The 18,878-nt window shown below is 36.9% G+C and overlaps 1 protein-coding gene across 10 annotated transcripts in view; it reads right to left on the reverse strand.

Annotated features, from left to right (window-relative positions):
- Positions 1-18,878, reverse strand: part of LOC122812189 (adhesion G protein-coupled receptor L1-like) — a 3,245,860-nt gene that overhangs the window by 2,016,839 nt on the left and 1,210,143 nt on the right. The window contains exon 1 of one of the 10 annotated variants that reach the window (XM_044084516.1): positions 17,237-17,601. The exons of the other annotated variants lie outside the window; for them this stretch is intronic. The gene's annotated coding sequence lies outside the window, so the exon portion shown is untranslated. Of the gene's footprint in view, positions 1-17,236; positions 17,602-18,878 lie in introns of those variants that run through there. 10 annotated transcript variants of the gene reach the window in all.

An 18,878-nucleotide genomic window follows, 5' to 3' on the forward strand; every position in this document is an offset into this window, starting at 1 on the left:
TATGGTACATGTGGTCAACACGTAAAACAATAATAGCTTAATTTGATAACTGTCACATCATTTTGACAGGTACTGCTCATTGGTGGAGTTGTTTCTAGGCAACACTAAATACAACACACTATACCAAGTGCATTCCATTATTGCCACTAATTACAACTGATATGCACATACTTTATAGCTACCTTTATGTAGTAGGTGGATTTTGTAGTCACAAAAGTATCCTTTTTACATTATTCATTGGCTTGTATTTCTAACATGACTTTTCCAGTCCCCTTAGTTGTGATTTGTGACTTACTTGACATCTAGTTTATCATCTATGGGTAGAAATAAACCCCAATCCAATAACCTGCTATTTGAATTTCATTTTGGTTGCCATGCAGACTGGTTTATCCCATCTTTGTGATTTGAGAACTTTTATTTGCCACTTCTTCTGCCAAGGCTGCTTAGTGTCTGCTTGACACCCTGACTAATTTCATAGTATTTTAGCATAATAATACTATTGTTAAACACACACACACACACACACACACACACACACACACACACACACACACACACACACACACACACACACACACACATACACACACACATATTCTATGTTACATCACTCACAAAGTTGCATTCATAGAGCAAAGTATTTAATATCATTGATATGAATTAGTACAGATGAGTTTACCTCACTGTATTTACTCTGTTTCTCCTGTTGATAACTAATTGGAACAGCGTAGGATTCAGCCTCTTGAACCGTACCATTTCTATAGCCAAACTGGTCGAGTGTCACTATAATGAGCATGGGATGTCTTCATAATGCATAGAAGTGCAATGACTAATTTTCTGGTTGTAAAACTATTTTTTGTGTGTGAAGTTTTACAATTTTCTTCAACCAGTGTAAGTTATACCATCCTTCTGAGTCATTGCTTTAAATGTCCAGTCACAGTGATATAATGCTTACCAAATGACCACAACTGATTTGTTTTTATTAGGTTCATGTTCAATAAAACCACAAAACACATTGAGCAATGTCCCTTTCATATGTTTCTAGTTAATTAAGAGATACACATAGTGAAGCATCCAAAGATGAAGTCCATCCATCCACAACCCTTTTTCCCATTTTACCACCTGGTGTTGGTATGTGACTTCAACAGTGACAATTATTTAGAGCCAAGGTTTATACCTCCGGGTGGCTAGCCTTGCCATGATAGTTCATCCACACCACATGCTCACATCTAAGGCCAGTTTAAAGTGTCCAATCCACCTGCTGCATGTCTTTGTAATATGGAAGAAAACCGGAGTACACAGAGGAAACCCATGTGACTGCAGGGAGAATATGTAGACTCTGCACAGAAGGCACCACAGCTGAGAACTGAACCAGAGAACCTCTTGCTGTGAGGCAACAGCATTATCTGCTGCACCACTGTGTCACCCCATCCAAAAATTCTGTGACTGAGGCTTATCTCCCATACGAGCCAGCTTTCACATTCTTTCTAACAGTGAATATGGGCAACCCCTGGATTTTAAGGTAACAAAATAATCTTTGATGGTATGGCTCCAATTTAAATGGGGCTTCAAAAATTCTATTATCTTGCGCACATTAATATGCATTTCTATTTGTCTATCTTTTTCTATCTAGCTATCCATCTTTTTGTCATTTATTTGTCTATTAACTCTGTCTAAACCCCTGACTGCCAACCCATTTCTCTACCCTCTACTTATATGTGTGACTGTTTACATATCTATCTACTTATATGCTTAATCTCTTTATTAATGCTAGACAAAGGAAAGGTGAAAAATTAGTTACTGAACAATAGTCAGTAGTCTGTTAAAATGTATGGAAATAAACTGCCTGATATGTTTACTGTGCAACACTAAACTAAGGAGTAACCAACCTTAGTGGTTATGTATCAGTGCTTACACTTGGTCTAATGCTCTTTATAATTGCCCTCACATTTAATTATTTAAGCTCAGAGGAGCATTTGAGGCAAAACTCCGTCACATAGGAGGTTTTGTAGTTAAATTCTCTAAAGAAAAAAAAAACACTTCAGTGTTTTGCTATATTCAAACTAGACATGTCACAGGATTTTGTCCTGTAATATATCTTAGCATGCTGCAAGTGGATTGGACACACTAAAATTGGCCCTAGGCATAATTGCATATGTGTGTGTGCCTTCTGTGGAAGGTTGGGTGCCGGGCTAGCAACTCAACACCATAAAAACTCCACTGCCAATCATGAGCAGACAAGGTGATCTGCTGTGGTGACTCCTAACTGCAAAGAGCCAAAAGAGAGAGAGAGAATATATCTTAGCAGTATCATTCTAAATTTAGAGTCATTTAAAGACAGACAGCATTTTCTGCCTTTAAAGACAGCATAGAATTAGCTGTGAACATACCTCTGTCAAAGTCATGTGGCACGCAGTAATTCTGCAGAATATTTTCTCATTTGTAAGTTACTTTACAGCCTCACTGGCTGGTAATGAGGCACATTTTGTATATCAAACATAATTCAGAGACTAATGTGATCAAAAGGCTCTAAGAAGATATATTTATAGTCTCACAGAGAGAGAAGCAAAGGATTGAATGGCCCTCCAACACTTTTTATGGTAGGCAGCATCATTTATGTTAATGGTTTCACACAAACAGAGTTGATGTGAAAAAGTTGGTTAGGGTAATCTCCCTATAATGTTTATGGGTGAGGATCATTCATGTTTACTATGGTGATAAAACAATAACCTTTCAATGAAATAATCATTATGCATTCTTAATGTAGCTGCTAACATGTCCATTATTAGTGGTAGCCAGTAACCATTCTTTAATAGTGATAACACCAGCACAGTAATTAAGTGCCTTACCAAAATAAATCACTTTCCTACTGAGATGACCAGCTCAAATGTCACCATAGGTCTACAGTCAGTCTTTTTTATAGTTCACCAGTCAGTCTTGATAAATAAAGATCTAAATGAGGTTTTGAAGATGGCACATAAAAGATGAATTGAGAGAATGAAAGATCTAACATTTACAGCAGGTTAACTAAAACTAATCCTAGTATCTCAAGTAGCAGTACTGAGGGATAATAGAGGAGAACTATAAGGTCAGAAAGAAGGAATAAAAGATGAATATACTAAAGATTAGTGAAATTATAGATAGCAAAACAAGGAGTATTGATTTTTTTCCCAAGGAATTATTTCATTCATGCAAATTCTTTAAGTGAGTAACCTCCCCCTATGCATTGGGAGATGCCCAAGACCCGATAATGAATATGACTTCATCAGAGGTTGTAGAACATTCATGTATGTTATATGTCATGGTAAAGGGTTTGTCTGATATCCAACATATTTGGAAAAAGAGATTCAGAGGGGCTTGCTTAGTCACCTCTCACTCTGGTCAGTGGTTGCTCTTCTCAAGGAGGCAGCTGGTACTAAAAATGAGTTATCTTTTATCAACTGTTTAAATTAAGTTATATAAAAACAACCAAGGAAAAGCCAATGAGACATGCTGATAGCAGTAGAACTACTGTTGGTGGCAAGAGCAGAGGAATGAGTATCACCTAATTAGGCACCAGTACTCAGCATTATGATGAGAATTTTTTTTAAACACGATAGGTCAAGAATTCACAAGAGATAAAAATCTGCATCAACAAATAAGCAAGATGGTCAGGAGAGCTAGGTTCCTAACTCAGTGTATTCCCAGCCTGTGGAATAAATTACCAGTGCAGGTCAAACCAAGTACTACTTTGACTACTTTTAAGGCTAGTCCTGATGACTGGATGGAAAGACAAAAACGTACACCACGACTGTCATCTGCAGCCATGCTCTGTTTAGGAGGTCAGCACTTTTAAGTACTTGAAAAGAAAGGGCACACACTTTTAATTGTGTCTACTTAAAGGTGTACATGGCTTGGTATCTTATGGTCTTTGTGATTACTTGCCTAGTATTATTCCTCTGTTCCTAACTAGTTTCCTCAATGTAGGGCAAAGTAGCAGCAACTCTCTTCAATATGGGGAAAGTAGCAGCAACTCTCCTTAATATAGGGAAAGTAGCAACAACTCTCTTTAATTTAGGAAAGTTGCAGCAACTCTATTCAATATGTGAAAGTAGCAGCAACTCTCCTTACTATAGGGAAAGTAGCAACAATTCTAATGTAGGAAAGTTGCAGCAACTCTATTCAATATGGGAAAGTAGCAGCAACTCTCCTTAATGTAGGAAAGTAGCAGCAACTCTCTTCAATATGGTGAAAGTAGCAGCAACTCTCTTTAATATGGGAAAAGTAGAAAGAACTCTCCTTATTGTAGGAAAGTTGCAGCAACTCTATTCAATATGGGAAAGTAGCAGCAACTCTTTTCAATATGGGGAAAGTAGCAGCAACTCTTTCTAATATACGAAAATAGCAGCAACTCTTTTCAATATGGGGAAAGTAGCAGCAATTCTCCTTAATATATGAAAGTAGCAGCAACTCTCTTCAATATGGGGAAAGTGCAGCAACTCTCTTTAATGTAAGAAAGAAGCAGCAACTCTCCTTAATGTAGGAAAGTAGCAGCAACTCTATTCAATACAGGAAAGTAGCAGCAACTCTCCATAATTTAGGGAAATAGCAGCAACTCACTTCAATATGGGGAAAGTAGCAGCAACTCTCCTTTATGTTGGAAAGTAGCAACAACTCTTCAATATGGGGAAAGTAGCAGCAACTCTCAATGTAGGAAAGTAGCAGCAACTCTATTCAATATGGGGAAAATAGTAGCAACTCTCTTTAATGTAAGAAAGTTACAGCAACTCTCTTCAATATGGGGAATGTAGCAGCAATGTAGCAGCAACTTTCCTTGATGTAGGAAAGTAGCAGCAACTCTCTTCAATAGAGGGATAGTAGCAACAACTCTGTAATGTAGGAAAGTAGCAGCAATTCTCCTTAATATAGGAAAGTAGCAGCAACTCTCCTTAATGTAATAAAGTAGCAGCAACTCTCTTCAATATGGGGATAGTAGCAGCAACTCTCATCAATGTAGGGAAACAGTAGCAGATTTTCTTGATGCAGAAATGTAGCAGACAAAATCAACATAAGCAGGAGTATGTAACTAAGAGGCATTTCCCCAATGTTAGTAAGGTAATCCTCCTTGTGTGTAAGATAAAAACGTGTATATCTATTTTAATACTTGAGTATAACACATAGTATTTGTGTTTGAACCAGAAACTGAAGACTAATATCAGACTGTTAAATGTGATGTGCTGAAGAGCAACCCAGATAATAGACTGTAAATCAGCAGTAAAAGCAAAATGTGCAGTTTATAAACCAGTAATACATTTCATGGCACAGATGCACATTAAGTCAGATCCTCTAAAGCTCCAAAACTATGCGTATAAGAATTTGATGCAGTATCACCTAACAGAGATTAAATGTGAGCACTGAATGTTTACTGGGCCCAGTTGCTATTACCCCTTATTTATTGATGTTTTATTAAAATACTTTAGTTCTTTAAAACTATAATACATACTATTTTGTTTTATAGCACTTAGTAAAATGTTCATTTTTTTAGACAATAACAGCAAAACAAAGAGAAGCACAAAATTACATTAACTAATATCCCCCATAAGACATGCTGTGCAGTGACTTGTTCATGTATATTTAGTCTAAAAATAGGAAATACATTCAGTTTATATATTTTCTTGGATATAACCACCCAGGATTAATTAATTGCAGTTCAAAGCAGATGAGGAGTTTCCACACGCATGCAGATGGCACATATGTTGGGTAAATCCTCAAAGAAAAAAAAAAGTACCACAACTTCTTAGTTTTAGACTATGTCCTTCAAAGAGTTTACTCCTTTAGTATGCCTAAAAAGCATGCATCCAGATCAGGTGATCTTTGTGAAGCAACAATGTAATGTACAGTAAATATTTGAACAGAGGGTATCTTGTGATCATCTGGAGTCACAAATGCATGTTAGGCCGACAAATAAAATGAAGGCTACAGGAAGCTCACAATGGAAACATTGACAAAGCTAAACATACTTCCTGGAGACAAGGTATAATAATAAAATTTGAAAGTCCTGAAATTTGAAGGTAATAATCAAGACTAGTGAATGTGATTCTTCCATTTAAGTAAAGAGAAAGAATGTGGCCAAACACAGCAAGAGACAAATGGAAGGAAAAAATACCTTGTTGTTGAAAATATAGGGAACACTCTATAGAACAATATGCTTGAATTTTAACCAATGGTTACTTGTAGGAGGGAAAAGAAGAAAATATGCCCTAGGGCATATAAAGTACAGATAATATTATAGTTCAGTGGTTTAGGTTTCTGCCTCGCTGCTCCATTGTCAGAATTTACTTCTCATCCTAGGTCACTGTCTTTGTCGAGTTTGCATTTTCTACCCATGTCTGCATGGATTTTCTCCATGTATTTCATTTTCCACCCACATACAATATGATGGTTGACTGGCTACTCAAAATGTTCTATGAAAATTGCACTTAACCTTACCCTTGTGGTGCAGTTTATAGTTAAAAGTGGTCCAAGAAGGGCCAGTTCACTTAACTGGCTTAGAAGCAAACAAGTAATAAAGCAAACATTAAAAAAAAATAAAATGTTCTGACTCCATTATTGAATAGTCTTTGTAGATTGCAAGGTCTGCTTCAATTTGTAGTTCTGTGTGTCAGAGTTCTGCTAAAAGGTTTTATGTCTGTAGGCTATTTTGTATGTTGCATAGTTCAAGTATGCAGCCTCATTAAATATAGTCCATTTAAAAAAACAGACATAAATCTTGACAAAGCTTAAATATGATTTTAGAACTGTACAATTTATGTTACTTTAGCCTGTATTACAGTGCTTCTGAATGTTACAAGTACTAGTGCAGTATTACAGCAAAGTAAAAGTACTAGCCCGCTGCTGAGCTACTTGTTACAAGTACTGGTGTAGTGGTGACAACAGTATTTAAGAATGTTACAGACACAATGTTGCAGCATTTTAGAATGCTACAGTACTTTAGAATGCAACAAATGTTAATGAAGAGTCATAGTAATTAAGGACAAAACACATTATAATCAGGAGCTATTCTGCACTGCAAACTGTAACACACACACACACACACACACACACACACACACACACACACACACACACACACACACACACACACACACACACACACACACACACACATACACACACAACCTCAAAGCAAAAACACTTTTAATGAAGGAACTGTTACCTTTAATATCTTTTCTGGAAATTCCAGACTACATACATTCTGTTTTCATCATGTCCAGGCAATCAGAATCTTATTTGTAAATGGACTATCTTTATTTGTTTAGTTGACTGCCATTTTTTTATCAAGCTGTAATACAATGAGCCATATCCTAATTAAATAGCATCCATTTGATTGCATTCATAGCTTACCCAGAGGTATGAAAACTATAAAGTCAGTTTTATTACTTCAGTTGTTAAAACTGAGAGGGGGTGGGGGTGGCAGATACCATCAAGTGAAAACTATGCTGTTCATTCTAGCTTGCTGAATTTTATGTACTCATCTGATCATATCTTAATGAAGAGTGGGTCACTGAACTATATTATATTCTCCTATGGTCTTTACCAAAAATATTAATTCAGTAGTTTTCTACAAAAAAGGTGATGAAACGTTTGATTGCCATTGCTCATACCTAATACATTCCCTGCTCCTTACAAAGTTGTCATAATGAGTAAGAGAGGAATAGCTACTGGAACCATATTTGTGTCGGCCTGGCATTTTGTGCGTCCATCATTTCTGGAATTAGTACTCTCGTTGTGGACTATACAAGTATAAGCACAACAAAGCTTCTGGTTAAGTCATCCTCAATCTTCAGAGTGTGAGCTGTAAATCATTTCATTCAGCATGTGACAAACAGTTGTAATAGCACCAATGCCAAACTACTGCAATTGTTCAAGGAAATACAGCTGCTGAGGTAACATCACAAGTGTTTTGCAATCCTGAGCTAAAACTGCATATTTAATGTTCAGTTAACTGAAAACACAGGCAACATTGCTTACTTTTTTTTTCTTATTAAAATAATTCCAAAGACCTACTGCAACTCCCATAGCAATGTTAAATATTTCATTGCACACTTTTTCATGTATGCCAGCAGTATGTTATGATGTTATGACAGGACACTGCCACTGCCCTTACAGTCTCCTATTTGGTAACATCTGCTTTAAATATATTAGCTCTTTTCATCCATATGTTCTACCCAAAGGCTTATTTTCCTGTATCTAACTGGCCCATTATTTCCTCCAATGAGATGAGAGCCAGGCCTGGTCACTCCCTAGAAAGGATAAGAGCTCCTAAGACAGTTAATTTCCTGAGCAAGGTACATGCCTTCTCAGCTTGTTCGTTCCCTTGGGAACAAGAGTCAGGTGTGCAGTCTGTCAGGAGAGTGGGTGCAGTCTGACAGGAGAGCGGGTGTAGTCTGTCATTCATGTGGATCCCCATTCCAGACTAGCCTAACTCTATACCATAAAAGTTGAGATACCCAAACTGCTGCTGCACAGGAGACTACAGGTGTGATTTCAACATATGGCCAGCCCTCTCTGGGTTCACCTGGAAGTGTGTTGATGTCGTGACCTAATGTTACTAGCTAACCTCACACTCCTGATGGTCTGTGGCAACAGGTCAACACTCTTGTTCCTTCCTCCTATATAATCAAGACTGCAGGTGTTACTCAGTTCCATCTGCCAACCTCATGTCCTCCAGTTTCTTATGCCATTACTTGAACATAGGTTACTAGGATGTACTTAGACTCTCTATCTCTATACCACACAGACTGAGTAAATACATTGTCTGTTTCATGAGTATATGGACACTATTTTATAATACTGGGTATTATGTTATATCCAGTGTTATGAATAAGAAAACTCAGGGCACAACAGAGCCATTCAAGAGGCTGCTAAATGACAGCTCTGGCCATACCTCTTAACTGTGCATATTTTCGTAGAACATCCAGATTTTTGAGTTAGATTTTTGATCTGTTCCTGTTACAAATTCTGGTTTTCTGGCAAATCATTGATGACTGATGCCACTTAAAAAAAAAAAATTGAATTTCAGACTTCATAACATTCAGAAAATACATACTAACACAAAACCTTTTATTCTATCAATTGTCTAAGTTTAGAAGATTAATATTTAAAATCTGTCCCTATTTTGGGGCTTTGTCCCAATATTCTTTTTTTCCTTTGTCCAGATTTCTTGTGATATGAGGTTGCGAGGTATGGAGCCTCTGGCTTGTAAACCTTAATACCAAACTTTTAAAATATTCAGCACTTCCAGCTTTTCTTTTATCTAAAGGAAGCTTATTCCACAGATTTGCAGCCCTAGTTTGAATAAAAATTCTTGACTGTGGGAGAAACACAACCAGATTATGATTTTCTGTAGAAAAGTTGCGATACAAAAAATCTAATATCCTCTTTAGCCACTTATGCTTCATTCTTACAGCACTTATATGTTAATATTAAATTATGAAATGTATAGGCCATTTATATACCATTCGATTTATGTGCCATTCATCTCTTTACTATATACAAGCCAAAGATCAACTTCGACAAAGACCTCTACAGCTATTCACCAGCTGAAAACTGGAATAAATTTTCACTTGACATTCGAACCATTAAGTCCAAATATCAGTTCAGAAATGCATTAAAGAAACACCTAAGCAATATTATGTCAGGGTATAATCATTCCCCCAGACTGATCTTTCTTTTCTCTGTCTAACCTGTCTCCCACCCCCTCCCTCACCAGTTTCACCCTATTTCCTTTCTCTCCCACCTAAACTCACTGTATTATTCCTACTACCTCTATCTTACTCTACCTTGAACCCGCATTTTACTACACAATTAAATACATAAAACTGTACCTAACATTTTTCTTTCCTACTGCTTCTATGCAGGAAAACTGAAGATAAAGAATGTCTTTTATTTTTTTTCTGTTTGTGTAACATTCACTCTGTAATAGCCTGCACATCACTGATTCTTAAAATCTATTAACAATCTCATATGATATCTCTAATCTGTACAGTTTCCTTAAATTGTCATTCTTGTTGTATATATTTATATTTTTATGTATTTTGTAGTTATGCATTGCAATGCCTATGCATTTGTGGAGTTTTTCTCCCTGTGTCTCCTCTGAAAATGACCTTCGGCTCAGCTGGACCAACCCAGTCAACAAATATTAACTAAGATAGATAGATAGATAGATAGATAGATAGATAGATAGATAGATAGATAGATAGATAGCTAAGACAGATTTGGCACTATCATAGGAGAAAAGGTCTTCAGTAAACTCGGGCCAGCAACATCGATAGAATCAACTACCTGGAGAAATTGTTTCTTCAGTGATATTTAAATACACAGATAATATCTGTGATTTGTCTCTTCTGATAAGACTCAAGGCCTGTAAAAACTATAAGCAGTCTTGGTGAACCCCTGCTTGGTGAGGAAGGCAACTCTATTTTTTTGTCTGTGATAGAGTTGCTTTTTGTTTTATTTATTCAATTTAGTTTTCTGTTTTAAGAAATCTGCTTGGCTTGAAGTTTTTGTTCTGTGTGGCAGGCAGACATTTAAATTATCCAGACTGCACATTTTACATTTTTTTCATTGGTTAATTTCTTTCTTGAGTGATACTGAAATATGCAGAGAATATCTGTGGCTTTGTCTTTTCTAAGATTCAAGGCCTGCAAAAACTTCAAGCACTGTTGGTGACTCTTGTGGTTATTTTTCCTACCTACCCTGCCATTCCTTGATTTGCTTTATAACTTTGGTGATTTTAAAGGGGCAGCCTAGAGATTTTTTGTTTTGATTCTAATCCTTATTTACATTTTCAGTCTGGCTTTCTGAGCATGTCCCAGCTTTGGCTGCAGGGGTTGGGGGAGGGGTGTTTACAGGAAGTTTCAATTGTCTTAGTCAAATTCCATCTCAAATTGCAGTTGTATTCAGAATAGCTCCCACTGAATCATTCATTAGTTTCACCTGTGCTTTTTATCTTCATAGAAAAGTAGCCTTTCAGGAATGTTATAACCTCACTTGCTACTACTTTGCAGGAAAGCATATGAGCAATGCAAAGCTAAAACATTAGTAAACAGAGTTTTCTGTTCACTTTATTTCATATTTTATTTTGTGTGGATTTTTGAATGCTGGCTAAGTGCTTTAAATGCATGACTGCCACTTGCTCTGTAGAAAGCATCCGAATGATGCAAGTTTTGAACAGTAGTAGAAGCAATCTTCTTTTCTCGAGTTTTGTTTTTTGATCTCTGAATGCTAGACAAGTATAATGGTTTCCTGATCTGCTGTAAAAAACACATATGTGTGATACAAGCATTAGATTTATTTTAAACAATGAAGCCCCAAACTTACTGGCACAATGTGTGCTGTACAGTATGGCAACCTGTGACAGTTTTACATACCATTTCTGAGATTGATTTACTATGGAGTAAGGGGAATACATCAAGAGACTGCTAAAATTTAGTATGACTTCACTAAACTCTACCGTTTTGACTATACTGTTGCAGTTACACTGTGCAGAATAAATGAGATAAAGTGCTGCACAATTAAGATAAGCTTTTTGACAAGTTCATAAAAAAGTAGACACAGAGTCTTGCCTAGCCATCCCCACCACACACACACACACACACACACACACATGTAATAACCTTCGTATTTCCCAGTGAGCAGGGACTGAAAGCTTTGACAGGAACTGAATAGCGTTAATTGTGCTCACAAGAGGGAATGAAAACAGGGCTGCATAAAGTAGATTTAAACCAGGGGTAAGGTTGATGATGGCATTGTAAGTGGGTGGTGACAAATGAGAGGTATCAGGACAAGTTTCTTTCAGTCAGAATTTTAGACTCTGAGATTGACCCTTTAAGCTGCCCTTCCTTATTGTAAAATGAGCTTTATAAGCTCCTCCCTTTCTACACTGCTGTTTATATCCTGAATTATTTAGTTGCCTTCCCTTGTGATTATTTTGAAAAAAAGTGCATTTTGCCTCTCATTGTCTGTTCTACTGATTTACTTGCTCTGAATTCATTACCTAGCTAGCTGTTAGATAAAGTAGTATATTTTTTACATCCCAACAAGCTTGTTTCTCTGTTTTCACATCAAGAGGACAGAAGGTTTTCCATCTAGTAGCAGTGGGCAGTAGCCTGGTCTGTATAGGTTAAGGAAACACACTAGAGATTCCTGAATGTACTTCTTTTATTGGCTGGAGGGCTTATTAATTAACTTACCTTGTTTTTAGTACCTTTATAAATTCTGTACAATTGATTGGCTCTTGGCTCATTTCTACAAATTGAAGTACTTTTATTAAATAATAACACTTTTATAAGATGTTTAAAATATACTGATATTATATTGAATTATTTATTGTCTTTCCTTAAGTTCAACTTTGTTTGTGGTAGTATCTCACTCTGGAGAATCTTTTATTGTGCTTTTACATTAGAAGGACTGGGGTTAAACATCTAGTGGCAGTAGGTGTTTACTTGGTCTATCTGAGCTTCTTTTCCCAAAGCAGTGGTTAATGGTGCCTTGTATACACGCATTCACCAGAAGTTGAAATTTCCTTATAAAAACACCTCAGAACTTTACTGTTGTTCTGTGTTACTCACAGGGCAACTAGTTTGCATGGAGAGCAGCATTTATGCATTTAGTTAGGACTGTTTAGGTCTACTTTACCTTATTATAGTACCCATGACTATTGCTGCTCAGAGAGCTTCTAGTTTGGACACTGCACAGCATCGCTGGTTAGGTTAACTGCAGATTACACCAAGTAAGCACCCTTCTGTCATCTGGTTACATACACCCTCCACTCTTATCCCTTACAAATGCACATTAGAACCTGCAACCATGGATGGGCACTTTCCTGCCATCTCTGCATCAAGCTTTGTCCTGAGGTAAAGAAACAATGCTTTAAGTACACTAACAACCACCTAATTCTCAAACAGACAAATACAGTATGTGACAGACATAGTTACACATTGACACTGGAAGCTAGACTTTCACATACAGACACAAAAAGCAATAAACAGGTTGTCAGCGATTCACACACATCACTCGCCACACCCACAAAGGACCACACATAGACCCACATATGCAGAGGTGCTCACATGTAACTTACCCAAACCTCAAAGGCCACTAAGGTGCAGTCCTCAGAAACTCCACATGCACACAACAAAGACAATTCCCATCACAACACATAAATCTACATCTCATTGTGCCTCAACTACCAACCCCATAAGGCAAAACATTCCACATCCCAATATTCTTTTCAAAGGAGACTCCATTGTGAGACACACTGGTGTCTGTCTTACCAGGCTGGATAAGAGGAAGGTTACAGTTAGTTGCCTGTCAGGGACCAAGATTCACCAGATCATGCAAGCACTCAGATCACTTACCCCTAAGTGCCAGTATAACTCAGTCACAGTCAATGTGTGTGTAAATGAACTGAGATGTACCTCCTTGAAGTATATGTAGAGAGACATGACTGAGCTTTCAGAATATGTGCATAGAGCAGCATTCTACCATCTCCAAGGGTGATGCTCCAATACCAGCACAAAATGATTGACTTTAACAATTGGCTTAATTACTGGTGTCATTCCAAGGGGTCCAATATACTTGTCAGTCTGGGAGGACATGGTTGACAGACCATGCTGCTTTGCTAGGGATGGTCTTCACCTGTCACCTCTAGGCTTTTGGATATTGGCTAAACATAATCCACCCCATAGTGCCTTTTTTAGTCATTTCCAAATAGACACACCTTCCAACATAACAAACATTACTCAGGACAAGCTAAAGGTGTTACTGCTCAGTGCTAGGAGTCTCAACAAGAAACTGCACTCCCTGGAAGCTCTCCTCCACCTGGAGAATGCTGACATCTATGCAGTTACTGAAACATGGTTCAAAGCCATGCAAAGCACTCCGGCAGTGCATGGCTATAACACCTTTCATACTTTCCGACCAGCCACTGAACATGAAACCGCAAAAAGGCAGAGGTGTGTCTGTCTACATAAAGGATAAGCACACCACAAGGCTGGTCAAACAATATGATATGCGTGAGCTACTTCATGTCCCAATAACTGTGGGAAAAATCCATTACCATATTCGTGCTAGCTACAGGTCCCCCACCATGAACCAGGAAACCAATACCTCATATCTGGAGTTACTAAAACCACTCACCATCCAGCCCAATACCATAATCATGGATGATTTTAACTACCCTCCATTAATTGGTAGGCTTATATGAGCACTAACATGCAGGCCTAAAAATTTCTTGACTTAGTAAATTCAAATGGCCTGGAGAAGCTAGTCTGCATTCCTACTAGGTTCATAGGTTGGTACTAGGCTATTGGCCCTAGGGCCTATACAAGCCTAGCCATAACAATTCCCTGGCTATTTCTTCCATACTATTTACTTCCCTGGACCCCTGCCTAGCAGGGCGACTGACGTGATCCCCAGGGTGAATTTCCTATCTCCCATCCAATCGTCAAGGTTCCTTTTGAAAAGGGCCAAAGAGGTGCAATGCTTGACATGTATGGGCAGTCTGTTCCATAGTCTGGGGAGTCTCTGGGTCAGGAACATATCCCTCCAGCATGTTTTGTTCATAGGTTCATAGGGGAACAAATATACTAGACTTGGTACTCACAGATATGGGAGAGGGCTGTAATGTCTTCACTGGTAAGTTCAGATCACAAAATGGTCTCCTTTGAAATAAAGGTAAATCTAGTCCCCCCACCTAACCCCAAAAACATTAAGAACTTTTCTTATGTAAATTACCCCCTATTAAGGGGACATTTATCTCATTTCCAAGTTCCTCCAAATACAAAAAACACAGAAATCTATGCAGAGACATACAAAAAAGTCCTTTATGACCATATAAACAACTGCATGGAAATGGTAGTGCCAGACCGAAATAAACACAGGGTAAATGGCAAAAATAAACCACACTGGCAGACCAAAATAAACACAGGGTAAATGGCAAAAACAAACCACACTGGTATACTGAAATAAACACAGGGTAAATGGCAAAAACAAACCACACTGGCAGACCGAAATAAACACAGGATAAATGGCAAAAACAAACCACACTGGTATACCGAGATAAACACAGGGTAAATGGCAAAAACAAACTACACTGGCAGGCCGAAATAAACACAGGGTAAATGGCAAAAACAAACCACACTGGCAGACCGAAATAAACACAGGGTAAATGATGGCAAAAACAAACCACACTGGCAGACTGAACTAAACACAGGGTAAATGGCAAAAACAAACCACACTGGTATACCCCTGGTATAAACGAAAGAAAATCATGTCAACAAGTAAGATGGGATGTGCAAAACAGAAAGTGAATCAGGGAACTAGACAAGTCTCTGAAAGCAGACTTTGAGGTAAAATAGCCTCCAAAGCTAAGGATTACCATATGACATTTTTCAGTTATGTCCACAATCTTAAGGGCGACATCCAACAATATGTAGAAGTAATTGTACATGGCATCACCTACACTCAGTTGGAATACGTAGCAAATCTACTGGCCGACAAATTCAGCTCAAATTTCACCTCCCCATCACCCCCATTTCTCCCCCAAGAAATGCCCTTCACCTCTCCACCACCATCACTAAAGAACAGGTCGCCAGTGCATTTTTTAAAGCTAAACACATGGCTTCAATGGGGCCTCAGTAACTCTTAAGTTACTTTGTTTCATTTTACAAAAGAACATTGAGTGAAGTCTCACAAGATAAAACAATAATTCTTATTTATGATCTCACAGAAATGAAATCCTTGGCAGGGTACAATACTAAAAGATGTTTATTAATGTATCAATACCCAGCTAGAACTAAGGATATTAATCTTTGTCATATATATATATATATATATATTCTCATTTATTTTTCTTGAGGGATACTAAAGTGCAGAGGTTTATTATTTCCCACCACCATCACTGCTGTACATAAGCTGATTGTTTTGCCCAGCATTACCTCTGTTTCCCTGAGTATAATATTCTCCCGTCTTTCTTTTTCTGAATTCTACTTGAAGCAGTTTAATGCAGGAGCAGTGTGATCTAAACACATTGGTTGAGATTTCATTTAGTTTCACAGTAAATTTTGTAAAGTGTACCCTAGTGTCATTGTCATTTTTTAATATAAATTCTAAACTAAATATTTGAAAAACATCACAGTCTTTAATGCACTTCCAGAATGGTTGAAGAAGCCCCGTAATAAACACAACCAGACAGCTATTCTGCTGGAATGAAGTCAAGCCCAAAGAATAAAACTGCAGTTTTCTATATTAGAGTCTGGGGTTTCAATTTTCAATTATGCCTACAAAAAAAATCTAATCTAATAAAAGCAAAACTCTTATTTTGCTGTTTTCTTTCATTATCTGCTTTATTTTAAAGAACATTCCATGACAGGCATTCTTGTTCCAAAGGCACTGCACAGCACAATTGCCCTACAAGACCTTGCTTTACAGTACCGTGGAGAACCATGCAGGAAACTCCATAAGGAACAGCTATCTGGCATTGAATAACACAGTAACAGCTGATCACCATTCTGTATACATGAGAAGCAGGTCAAACCCTATGAATTTGATTTACTTTTTATACTCAGAGGCACAAATAGTGGGGAGAGGTCAGACAGTCATCATTCCATGCTTAGATTTCAGCAAAGCATTTGATTGTATGCCAGTCTGAAGGCATGTACCATGCTGAGAGAAACAGGACACTGAGTAAATAAGAAAACTAACAAGGTGAATAAGTAAATGGTATAAAATTAAAAAAAATAATGTAACCCTTAATATGATACTGTGTTGTTTTTCAGCAGATACCAATAGAAAAAGACAAATGTTCAATTTTACACAAACATACAGGCACGTGCACACTTGCACACTCACACACACATACACACACACAAACACACACACACACACACACACACACACACACACACACACACACACACACACACACACACACACACACACACAAACAACAAACACACACACACAAACACATACATAGTGTTATATTAAAATGGTGCATTGTCTGTTAATTAATATGATAAGGGCAGTATTATTAGGGCACAAACAAAACAGTAATGTATAAATTATTCTTAAATAAGTAGGTAAAAGTACTTATTTATTAAATGAATAAACAGTTGGTGTCAGCTCTTGAAAATCCTTAAGTTCAATTCAAGGAGCAAAACGCATAAGAATAACTGTCAATTTAAGAAAAGATTACCTTTCCTTATGTTCACGCACAGTCTTTTCAGGCCAGAATAGAGTGAAAGAAGTTCCACTGTTGTTCCGTTGCAGGGAACGTACAACAAAAGCTGAAGATAAGCCAAGATTGCACTATCGGCCGTTAACCCTGGTTTATTCAAACTGCTTCAGGATAGTTCAGATAGCATAAAGTGGAATAAATATTTGTAACAGATAGGGTTACCTTTCCTTATATTAAGACACTGTCTATTCAGACCAAAACGAGATATAAAATGCTTCACTATTATTCCATTGTAAAGCACTTAAAACAAGTGTTGCAAACAAACCAAAAAAGTTGCACTTTCAGCAGTAAACCAAGGTCTATTCAGACCAAATTAAGCAATGAAGCATTCTAGTTGATGAACGGACCAAAACGCTGTAATCAAAAAAATTAGTCCAGGTATGTTCAGACCAAAAGCCAGAAAAGACAGGACTTGGTAACCAAATATCACAAAGTATATTCGTATTCACAATAAAATGATTGTAAAGTTCAAAAGGCTTCAGACGTTCAGATAAAAGACAGTAGATTTATTGGATCCACAAACAAACGATGGTAAGCGCTTTCGCAACAAGTGCTTTTTCAAACCTATACTTTCACAATTAACAAACACACCCTTTTTATACTCTGATCATTAATGTTTGATGAGCACAAAGAGCATCCATTTAAAGAGACAATTAACTTTATAACATTATAACAAAAGTTTGTAACGACTATTCATATATACAATCTTAAATCTATTTAGTTTAATGAACTATATCAAACATATAATGAATAAAATATAATAATAAAACATATTAAAAGCTATATATATATATGTATGTGAATATATATATATATATAGAAACACCATAAATTCAGTGTGAATGTCACATAATAAATTCATTCTGTGCAAACTCAATAAGAAATAAAAATGCATTTGCATAAAACAAAACAAGAACTTAATTATATGCAACAATATAAAATGCTGGACAACAAAAAACATGTAATGCATAATATATTAAGTATACTAATATAAAAGTAAATATATATATATATGCATTAAATATAAATACAAATACTACATGTAAATATAAAATATAATGTAATGTATGTCTGTATGTATAAAACATACAAGAAATCTATGTATTTAAAATGTTTAGAAAAGCAGCATTATGTAGAATATGAATAGTATGAAGAGTATGAAACATATGGAATGTGTGAATGTATTGAAGTTCTATGAGTGTAAAATAAAAATAATAATAATAATGAGTAGTAATGTATATGCACTGATGTACGTGAAGGCATCTGAATATCATTCATTTGTGTCTGTGTCTCCTGCTTTTTAGCATGGGTTTCAAAGGAACCCTGTCATTAAGTCCCGGGGACAATGTGCTCGGGTTTTTATAATCCATTGGGCCTCTACAGACTCAGTGATGTTTTTTACATCACCGCCTCTTATACTAGGTTGTAAAACTTGCAAAACTGAGAAAGAGAAGCAATGTGTGCTGTCTGTATTAAGGATGTGTTTGGATAAAGCATTCACTTGTGATTTTATCCTGATTTGATAAAGGTGTTCCCTGATACGTTCCTTCAACATTCTGTCCGTTTTCCCAATGTAGAAGGTAACACAGTAACAGCTGAT

The sequence above is a fragment of the Protopterus annectens genome, chromosome 9.part0 (genome assembly GCF_019279795.1).
Source record: "Protopterus annectens isolate FY-2018-M chromosome 9.part0, PAN1.0, whole genome shotgun sequence".
Taxonomy (NCBI): domain Eukaryota; kingdom Metazoa; phylum Chordata; order Ceratodontiformes; family Protopteridae; genus Protopterus; species Protopterus annectens.